An 11,099-nucleotide genomic window follows, 5' to 3' on the forward strand; every position below is an offset into this window, starting at 1 on the left:
CTAGCATGTAAACCCTATTGCTCAGATTCCCCACCTGGGACTGAGCCCCCCCCCCCCCCGCAATCCTAGCGTTAAAAAATAATAATCCGATTGCTGTGAAATGCTGGGCACCGGCAAGCATCTGCAGCCTTCGAGCTGGGCGGAGGGGGGGGGGAGGAGATGTAAAATCCCAGCCCTCTCCTCCCTTTTCCCTGTGTGTCCGTCCCCCCGCGACACACAAAAAAATTGCAACAGACATATCTATATCCAGCTGCAGTGTCAAAATGGAGGCGAGAATAACTGTCCATTTGATAGCGGCTTGGTGGGGGAAGACGGGAGGGGGTGACACCCGCACACACACACACAAACACACACACACAAACACACACGCAGGATGGCAAAGCTGTCAGATCTTCCCAGCCTTTGCTGGAGGATGTGAAGGGGGCAGAGGGCAGGAAGGAAGCGGCGTGGATGCCGGCAGAGGGCAAGGGAGGGTGGCAGCTGGGGTATTTGAAAGACACTGCGTGAGTGGGGCAGGGCCGGCGGGGGGGGCGGGGAAAGGCTCTGCAAACAATACATATCCATCGAGCGGCTCGCTCTTTGCAAAGGGCTAAGATGCCGGAGCTGTCTGTCTTCCCCCACCGGTGCCAGAACGCAAACAGTAAGCGGCCCAGCCGCATTCAGCTCGCCACCAGCCCCATGCGAACAGGCCCTTTCTCCAAAGCCACCCAGATCCATGTTTTCCGCCACGAAAGAGGAAACTGGCAGGGGCTGAAATCCTCAGCACCAGGTGGAGGACGGCGCTGAAATTTCAGGCACTGGGTCGGAGCCGAGGGCCACCTTGCTGGGTCTCAGCAGTGGCGTGTCTTTGTTGCCCAGGATGGTGCAGGTGTGTGTGTGTGTGAACTTGCAGCCACGCTCACCCACCATAACCCTCGTGATGTAATTAACATTTAGAGCTGTTTGCATTTGGCCTTTTGGTGAGGAGCGATAAATATTGCAGCTGAACGCAGATTCCTCTGGGGAATCGGCCCGGCGGATTATCATCGCTGTACTGATGGGGCTAATGTACCGGCAGGGAGGAGATTTCCAAAAGCGAGGCGTGAATTAGAGCGATAAAAGACCAGACACCAGGCTAAAAGAACTGGGGCATCTTAGCTCCGCGGGAAGGGCTGGAATGACTGGCCCTGAGGGAAATGAAATGACACTGAATCAAGGATCTGGGCTGTTACCCGGGTATTTGGCCGTTGGTTTCTCCATCCCTTTCGGGCCGGTTGCATTGTGGCGTCTCTGTTCTTTCACCAAGGATGGACGTGGCAGGGTCGGATTGATCACGACGAGGTGTGGGGGGATCTCTGATTGGGGGCCGTGATGTAGAGACAGGTCGGGTTGTTGGAATCTGGCCTGCATTGGCAAAAGGAGGCCGGTTGCCAGGGCAATGCGCAAGAGCCGAGCAGGGGGAGGGATCCCGGTGAAGGCTCCAAGCCAGCTGGGGTGGGGGGTGCAAGGGGCGCTGGGGAGTCCTGGGTCTGATTGGGAAAAGATCGGGGGGGGAGGGGAGAGTGGAAATGGGGTGGGGTTTGGTGTGTAGCGCCCCGGACTATTTGAGGAGAAGGATCCCCTGCAAACCCAGGCTCTGTGGGGAAAGGGGTCCCCCTTAAACCCAGGTTCCATGGGGAGAGAGGTCCCCTGCAAACCGGGCTTCATCTTAGCTGAACCCCTCAAAGCACCTGGGTGGCCCTTGGCCCTGGTCCAAGCTGCTGCCAGGGGATGGGACAGCAGGATGCCCTCTGGCCTGAGGGTCCTTTCCCTCAGCAGGGAGGGCCGGTGTGGCCGTCTCTCACTGGCAGCCCCGTTGCATGATGGGGAAGGGATCTTGGCCTGGTTTGCAGTGAGGGCATCGTGGTGATGGGTTCACCTGGTGACCCTGGGCAAGGAAGACCAAAGCCAAGGGCAGGGCGGTGAGCGAGGCGGGCACAGGGCCTTGGAGCCAGGCTGGAGCAAGCCAGCTGGGATCAGCCAGAGTTCCTGGTTCCCATCCCCTGGGGCTGAGACCGGCTCGGCCCACAGAACCACCATGGCTGGGAGGGTCCATGGGGCCCAGCTGGCTGAGCTGGGCCATGCTCTTCCACGAGGCACTGGGGGAATTTCCCAAAAGCCTTTGCTCCGGGACCCTGTCCAGCAGCGAGGCTGGTCCGACTGCTCCCAAAAGGATGGGCTGGGTGGGTTCCCTCAGCCCTCGCAGTGTGGGCAGCAGTGCTGGGCGCTGGAGGGGTGGCAGGATTCCTGGCGCACACTGGCACGGGCCCTCCGGAAGAGGGGCCCTGACCTCGGTCACTGTGTGTCTGGACAGCGCCCGGTGCGATGGGGCCCTGATCTCGGTTCCTGCCGGGGTGCTGGAACAATGTGTATAGTGGGTGTGTTGAGAGCCATTGAATCAAGCTGTAAACCCTGTATATGATGGAAATGGCTGAAAGCCGGGGCGTGCAGCAGCACCATCTGCACCCCTAGTTCCAGCTCCTGTGGGTCACGCTGTGTCTGGGCAGTGCCTGACACTAGGGGGCCCTGAACTCTAGGAGCTTCTGTAATAGACCTAATTAATGATGAGCAGAAACCCCAACCCACCTTCCCCACACTCATGCACTTCCCCCGGTGCAAGCAGAATATGGTGCCTTTGCTTAAAACAAATTGAGGGGGGCAGAAAAAATATCAGGGGTGCTTGACCACCTGCACAGTGGCAGGGAATAGGACCCAGGAGTCCTGACTCCCAGGCCCCCTGGCTCTAACCACTGGCCCCGACTCTCCTCTCAGAGCTGGGAGTAGGAGACGTGACCTGAAATTTCTTTCTTGGGATGTACCTCGCACGCCCAGAGGGCTGTGGAGCCCCTGCCTTAAAGGGACAGGGGTCCTAATCGGTCTTCCCTGCCTCCATCCTGTATCTGGGGCTAAACATTGGCTTTCTTAAAGCGTCTGTGCTGAGTGGCGGTTCTGAGGACCGCTCCCACTGACTGGGCCAGCGCCCACGATATTGACCTAGGATCCTTGACCTGACATGGCAGAACCCCGATCAGGAGGCCCCTAAATCCTGGGGGAGGGGCAGATTCAGGTTCAAATCTCCCGGGGATCAGGGTCCCCCTTGACGCAGAGCAGGGGGGGTCCCAGTCCATGGCCAGGGCTCTGGTGGAGGCAGATGCTCTGCGAGGATCGGCTCGGAATTCATTGCCTCTTGTAATTACTTAACTGGCTTAATCTACCCCAGAGGTGCCTCTTTAAGTGGATTTGGGCTGAGAAGCATCCCCGTCAAGCCGGCTCTTTGGCAGCTCAGGGAGGCTTGAGCTGGAGATATGCCAGTATCTCAGGGCGGGGCAGACACCTGCTGGGGGATGGGCGACACGGGGTCTTGCGCCTACACTCCCCGTATGGGCCCCAGAGTCCCAGCTCTGAATGGTGTTCTGGACAGGGGCTGGCATGAAGCAGTGTGGGCCCTGCTGGTGGCTGGGAGACGGGCAGTCACAGCCCTGCGGGTATCTGGGGCTGGGTAGAAGGGCCAAGGCATTCTCCTGCTACTTCCAAGTAGCAGAACTAGGAGGTACCTAGCGTATAAGGGGAAAAATCAGGGTGACGTTACGATAGAGGTCTACTATAGAGGTGGATGGGGGAGTATCCAAAACACAAGACCTGGTAGTAAAGGGGGACTTTAACTACCCAGACTTCTGCTGGGAAAGTCACATGGCAGACCTTAAACTCTCCAATAAGTTCTTGGACTGTACCGGGGACAGCTTCTTGTTTCAGAGCGTGGAGGACGTAACCGGAGGGCAGTTATCGGATTCTGACTGACAGGGAGGAACTGGTAGCAAATCTGAAGGTGGAGAGAATGTGGGTGAAAGTGACCGTGAAATGATAGATTTCATGATTCCAAGGAAGGGAAGGAGTGAGTGAGAATAAGGATGGGAGGCTTCTAAAAAACAGTTCTTAACAACCTCAGGGAGCTGGTAGGTGACGTCCCTTGGGAAGGAAAACTAAGGAGTAAAGGAGGTCAGGAAAGCTGGTGGCTGCTCAATGAGACAATATTAAACGCACCACTGCCGACTGTCCCACTGCAAAGGAAAGCTAGGAAGAACAGTAAGGGGCCAGTATGGCTCCACTTTAAAGCCCTGAAAATCAAAAAGGAATCCTACAAGAAGTGGAAACATGGACAGATTGCTAAGGAGGAGTACAAAAGAACAGTACAATCACGCAGGGACAAAATCAGGAAGGCTAAGGGACAAAATGAGTATCTCCTAGCAAGGGACGGCAGGGGCAATAAGAAGAGATTCTTTAATTGCATTAGGGGCAAGAGAAAGCGGAAGGAAAGTGCAGATCCTCTACACAGAGAGGAAGGAGAGCTAACAATGGACGACATGAAGAAGTGGGAGGTGTTTAATGCCTATTTTGCTTCAATTTTCACCTGATACTCAACACAATTAATAGTAACAATCGGGGGGAAGGAATGCCAGCCACAATAGGGAAAGAACAGGTTAAGAATATTGAAATAAGGTAGATGAATTCAAGCTGGCAGGGTCTGATGAAATTCATCCCAGTGTACTTAAGGAACTAGCTGAAGCAATCTCAGAACTGTTAGCAATTATCTTGGAGAACTCACGGAGAACAGGTGAAGTCCCAAAGGGCTGGAGAATAGCAAACACAGAACCTAGCTTTAAAAGGGGGAACAAAGGGGACCCGGGGAATTATAGGCCAGTCAGTCTAGCTTTGATTCTGGGAAAGATACTGGAATCAATTATTAAACAATCTATTTGTTTGCACCTGGAGGACAATAGCCACGATGAACTAATCATGCCAAACAAACCTCATATCCTTCTTTGACAGGGTTACAGGCCTAGTGGATCGGGGAAGCAGTGGGGCCCTGGGTCAGAGCAAGTGTGGGGGCCCTCCCCTCCCCTTCCGCGTATGGTCCCGCCCCTTCTGCCTGCGGCCCCGCCCACAGCCACACCCTGTTCTGCCCCTTCCCCCCCACCGTCACACCCCTGTACCACGCATGATCCTGCCCCATTCCGCCCCCCTCAACCCTCCCCCCCGCCAAGACTGGAGAAGCTCTGTCCCTGCCACCATGGCCCGTGGCTACAGCAGGGAGTGAGAGTTCCCCCAGCCCTGAGGCCATGGCAGGAAGCAAGAGGTCCCCCAGCCCTGAGGCCATGGCAGGGAGTGAGAGCTCGTCCAGTCCCGGGGCCGCAGCTGGGTCTGGCTGCTGGGGCTTTGCCCAGCGCTTCTCCCAGGGAGCAGGGTCAGGGTGTGGGGGCCTCCCCGACCCTGCCCTTCTGCTGAGGAGTGGGGGCAGGGCGCAGGGACTTCCCCTGCCTGCCTGGCACTGCTACCAGGGTCATGGCGTGGAGGCTTCCCCTGCTCCGCCTTGCCCACCCAGCGCTTCTGCCGGGAGGAGAGAGGTCAGGAAAAGGGGCTTCCCCCGCCTGCCTGGTGCTTCTTCCCAGGGCTCCGGGCTTCCGCCAGCCAGTGGTGGGTTTTTTTCCAGGGCCCCACAATTGGCCAGGGCCCCTGGGCACGGGCCCCGTCAGCCCAGTGGCTCATCTGCCACTGGATATATCTTGGTTTCAGGAAGGGTTTTGACACAGTCCCTTCACTGCAGGGTTCATTCGCAAACGAGGGAAAGGTGGCTCTCGATGAAGTGACGGTGGGGGGGGGTGCACAGCTGGTGGAAGGATCGTACTCAAAAAGCAGCTATCAATGGTTCGAAGTCAAAACGGGAAGGCATCTGGGGGGAGTCAGTCCTCTGTCCAGTCTGGTACGAGTCAATATTTTCATGACTGACTTGGATAACGGAGTGGAGAGGTTGCTTATAAATTTTCCGGATGACACCAAGCTGGGCGGAGGGGTGGTGGGGGGGGTTGCAAGCACTCGGGAGGGACAGGATTAGAATTCAAAACGACCTTGACAAATAGGAGAATTTGTCTGAAATGAACAAGATGAAATTCAATGCAGACAAGTGCAAAGAACTGCACTGGGGAAGGACAAATCGAAGGCACAGATACAAAGGGGGACTAACTGGCTAGGCAACAGCGCAGATGGAAAGGAGCTGGGGTGATGGCAGATCACAAATTGAATATGAGCCAACGAAGTGACACTGCTGCGAAAAGGGCTAATATCATTCTGGGGGCATTAACAGGCGTGTCGTATGTAAGACATGGGAGGTAACTGTCCCGCTCTGCTCGGCACCGGGGAGGCCTCAGCTGGAGTCCCGTGTCCAATTCTGGGTGCCGCACTTCAGGCAAAATGTGGATAAACTGGAAAGAGTCCAGGGGAGAGACAGGGCCAGGAGAAATCCGGCAGATGAAATTCAATGTTGATAAATGCAAAGTAATGCACATGGGAAAACATAATCCCAACTATGCATACAAAATGACAGGGTCTAAATTAGCTGTTATCACTCAAGAAAGAGATCTTGGAGTCATCGTGGATAGTTCTCTGAAAACATCCACTCAGTGTGCAGCGGCTGTCAAAAATGCCAACAGAATGCTGGGAACCATTAGGAAAGGGGTAGATAACAAGAGATAAAATATCATAATGCCACTATATAAATCCATGGTACCTTCAATCCTGCGGGCACTTCTGATCACCCCATCTCAAAAAAGATATCTTAGAATTGGAAAAGGTTCAGAGAAGGGCAACAAAAGTGATTAGGGGTATGGAACCGATTCTGTATGAGGAGAGATTGAAAAGACTGGTACTGTCCAGCTTCGAAGAGAGATGACTAAGTGGGGATATGACGGAGGTCTATGAAATCATGACTGAGATGGAGAAAGTGACTAGGGAAGGGTCATTTAGTCCTTCTCATAACACAAGAACCAGGGATCACCCAATTATATTAGTAGGCAGCAGGTTTAAAACAAAAGGAAGTATTTCTTCACACAATGTACAGTCAACCTGTGGAACTCCTTGCCAGAGGATGTTGTGACAGGCAAAACTATAACAGGGTTCAGAAAGGAATGAGATAAGTTCAGGGAGGATGGGTCCATCAATGGCTATTAGCCAAGATGGTCACAGGACGCAACCCCATGCTCTGGCTGTCCCTGAGTCTCTGATTGCCAGAAGCTGGGAATGGGCAACAGGGGATGGATCACTCAGTGATTGCTGGGTTCTGTTCATGCCCTCTGAAGCACCTGGCACTGGTCACTGTCAGAGACAGGACACTGGGCTAGATGGCCCATTGGTCTGGACCTGTATGACTGTTCTTATGTTCTAACTGGAGGCTTGGGGGCGGGAGGGGTGGCTAAGAGAACAATAGAGCTTTGACCTGCCAGCTTGTAGCACATGTCTCTGTCCATCTCTGTGTCCATCAGTCCTTCCCTCCCTCTGTCTGTGGAACTCCCTGCCACTGGATGCAATTGGCGCCAGGAGTGTAGCAGGATAATGGGAATGGGTTAGGTTAGTTGGGGAAAAGCCCCTCCCTCTTCCCAGGCCATGAGCCAGTATCTCACAATTGCCTGCCTGGGGGTTTCTCCCTCAGCTGCAGGTGGTGGCCACTGTAGGAGATGGGACGCTAAGCCAGATGGGCCCTGTGGCGGGATATTCATTCCTGTGCTCCCTGCCAGTCTGTTGCAGATTTCAGTGGATGCACTGGCATGGCCGATCCCCAGGCAACACCCTACTGTTGTGGGGGGAGGGGCACCCCACCACTCACTCTCTGTGCGGGATGAGACCTGGAATTAGCTCTGGGCCTGGACAGCCCAGACTTTAGCGGGAGTATGGACCTCAGCTTCAAAGAGATGTCTTGGTGGGCTGTGCCACACCTCCCCTCCCATTGGTGGCCTCATGGTCATGCCTCCCCTCCCACTGATAACCAGCTTCACATCCCAGAGTCAGCCACAGCAGTGGCTGATGTAACCCAGCGACCAGGCATGTGCCACACCCCCTCTTCTAGTGGACAATCTATATAACAGCCTGCTACTGCTGCCAGCTGTGGAGCGACTCCCTTAGCAGAAGTGGCAGAGGGCTGTGCTGTGGTCCCCGAATCCGAAGCCTGCTGATGACTCGGAGGGGGAGAGGGGGTCATTATGCTAACCTGGAATAGTAATGAGGAAATTATTTAACGAGTAGCTGAGATGATGGGTGCTTAGTTGGCACCGTGGGAGCAGCCCATTCTGCATGGACCATCAGATCTGGGAGCTGTTAGTCCAGGCGAGAGGGGAGGAGGCCCCAGGCAGATTGGGGGACAATGGATCTAGCTGTGCTGTGGGACTGACGGGCCTCATTAACGAGGAGAGCACCAGGCTGGCCACTCTGGGACTTCCTATTGTCCTAGGCCTCAAAGCTCAGCAGAGCCAAGCCCTGGGACAGTGCTAGCCAATTGGATTGCGCAGGCAGAGGCTGCCTCCTGGTTGGGTCCCCAGCAGCCAATAATAGAGTTATGTGAAGTCAAGTAGCAAAATATGTAGATCTCTGCGTCCCGATTGGCTCATCAGATGTCTCATCTAAAAGTTCTGTTCATTATGCACAATATATCACACTCGGCTTACATGCACTCAATACACATGTATGCTATCGCATGCAATATACACTCAATACACTCCTGAAAGCTCATGCTCAATTAAATTGGTTAGTCTCTAAGGTGCCACAAGTCCTCCTGTTCTTTTCGCAGATACAGACTAACACGGCTGCTACTCTGAAACCTGTCAATGCACACAATACACATTCGATACACCCATGTACAAACCCATGCAATATACACACAATACGCTCACACACAATGTATATTCAGTACACGCATGAACATGCGACATACATGTATACAATCCCATGCAATAGACATTCACTGCACATTCAATACACACAACACAATCACATGCGATATACACTCAACCCACACACAATACGCACACACTCAATACACACATACTGTATATGATCACATGCAAGATACACATTCACCACACACACATACAAACACACTCAGTACACACACACGCACACTCAACACACACTCACACACTCAACACACACTCAATACATATGCGCACCCATCCACTGAAGATACACATACCATGTCCACATGGGCTGCAATTTCCCTGTGGGATTTCAATGGCCAGTTCTTGGCAACATTAACCTTGAGCGAGGAGAGTAACCCCACGACAGTGACTAGGAATCGAAAACTCAAATCCCTAAGCTGCTTTGCAGAACTTGAATGCTGGCTGCCATGATGCCTGTGCCCCCCTGCGGGTGGATGGATTGCAGTGTGTGTTATCAGTGACAGAGGCAGAACGGGAGTTAATGGCTGCGGCAGACACAAGGGAAATTCACACTGGAAATACGGGGCACACTTTACCCAGGCAGGGGAATTAACCTGTGTAACCGCAGACCCAGGGACAAGGGGATTTCTCCGTCGCTTGGAGGCCAGGTGTCTCTTTCTAAAATCTCTGCTCTAGCTCGACCACCAGATCTGGGATCAGTGTAGGAATCACTGAGTGGATTCTCTGGCCTGCATAATACAAGAGGTCAGATGAGATTATCCAAATCTGTGGTTCTCAACCAGGGGTATACGTACCCCTGGGGGGTATGCAGAGGTCTTCCAGGGGGTACATCAACTCATCTAGATATTTGCCTAGTTTTACAACAGGCTACATAAAAAGCCCTAGCAAAGTCAGTACCAACTAAAATGTCAGACAGATAATGACTGGTTTATACCACTCTATGTACTGTACACTGAAATGTAAGTACAATATTTATATTCCAGTTGATTTATTTAATAATTAGATGGTAAAAATGAGAAAGGAAGCAATTGGCCAGTACTAGTGTGGCTGGGACACTTTTGTATTTTTATGTCTGATTTTGTAAGCAAGTTGTTTTTAAGTAACTTGGGGGTAGGCAAGACAAATCAGACTCCTGAAAGAGGTACAGTCATTGGGGGGAGGGTTAGCTCAGTGGTTTGAGCATTGGCCTGCTAAACCCAGGGTTGCAAGTTCGATCCTTGAGAGGGCCATTTAAGGATCTGGAGCAAAAATTGGGGATTGGTCCTGCTTTGAGCAGGAGGTTGGACTAGATGACCTCCCAAGGTCCCTTCCAACCCTGATATTCTATGATTCTGTCTGGAAATGCTGAGAGCCACTGATCAAATGGTCCCTTCTGGCCTTCAAACCTATAATTACACCCCCAATATCCATGTGTGTATAAATGCATAATTTACACCCACATGCTGATGTGGTAAGAGTACATCTGTGCAAGTATTACACATCTTGTCACCCTCACGTGCGTTGCGCACGCAACCTAGCAGGGGGTGGTGCAAAGAAGAGAGTCATTTGCATGTGGCCCTTCGGTCATTCGCCCCAGCACCAGCTGCCTTGGATCTGCAGCTATTTCAGAGAGCAACATACTGGTTGAGGGAAAAAGCCACCATGGAGCAGCTCCAGATGAAATGTCCCACGGAGAGCCAGGGACTGTGTCCAGCACTGTTCGAGACAGAGGAGTTCCCACTGGAGCAGGGCTGCTAGGCTGATCAGGTGACTGGCAAGCTGATCTTGCGAGAGAAGGCTGAAAGAGCTGGGCTTGTTTAGCCTACAATGCAGGCCCCTTCCAATACTGTGTCTAAGTTCCTAGGTAGTTTAGCTTTTTACTTCATGTTGGCTTCATTTGCTTCCCCCATGCCCAGCCCCCCTGATCAGGCGAGAATTCGTCCCTCTTCATCCTTCATACATGAGCCGCATTGCTGGTGTGGGGGCTGGGCTGGTGTGTGCCCAGGTGCTGGGGTAATGGTAATGGCAGAACGGAACGAACTGAATTGCTGCTGGAGGTTTCGGGGATGCGGGTAGCAATACAGACCCAGACCTTGGGCTTGAGTGAGGCACATCACGGCTCATGCCCTGCCCCCAAAGTAACTATCCTGTATGGCGTCAGCGGATCTCGCTGTTTCCTCCACCCCGGAGAAGCGTGGGCGCATAGTGCTTAGTGAGGCAGTGGGACCTAGTGGGTAGAGCATGGGGCTGGTATGCAAGAGGTTTGGCTTCTCCTCCCTGGCCTGCTGGGAGACTTTAGGCAAGTCACTTCCCCCTCCCCCCCCATGCCTCAGTTTCCCTATCTGTACTATGGGGACAATGATGCTACCCTCCTTTGTTAGG

The 11,099-nt window shown here is 53.3% G+C and overlaps 1 protein-coding gene across 1 annotated transcript in view; it reads left to right on the forward strand.

The window, feature by feature from the left end:
* NOVA2 (NOVA alternative splicing regulator 2) overlaps positions 1–11,099 on the forward strand; it is a 36,113-nt gene that overhangs the window by 911 nt on the left and 24,103 nt on the right. The window lies entirely within an intron of this gene.

The sequence above is a fragment of the Lepidochelys kempii genome, chromosome 23, assembly GCF_965140265.1.
Source record: "Lepidochelys kempii isolate rLepKem1 chromosome 23, rLepKem1.hap2, whole genome shotgun sequence".
In the NCBI taxonomy this organism is placed as follows: domain Eukaryota; kingdom Metazoa; phylum Chordata; order Testudines; family Cheloniidae; genus Lepidochelys; species Lepidochelys kempii.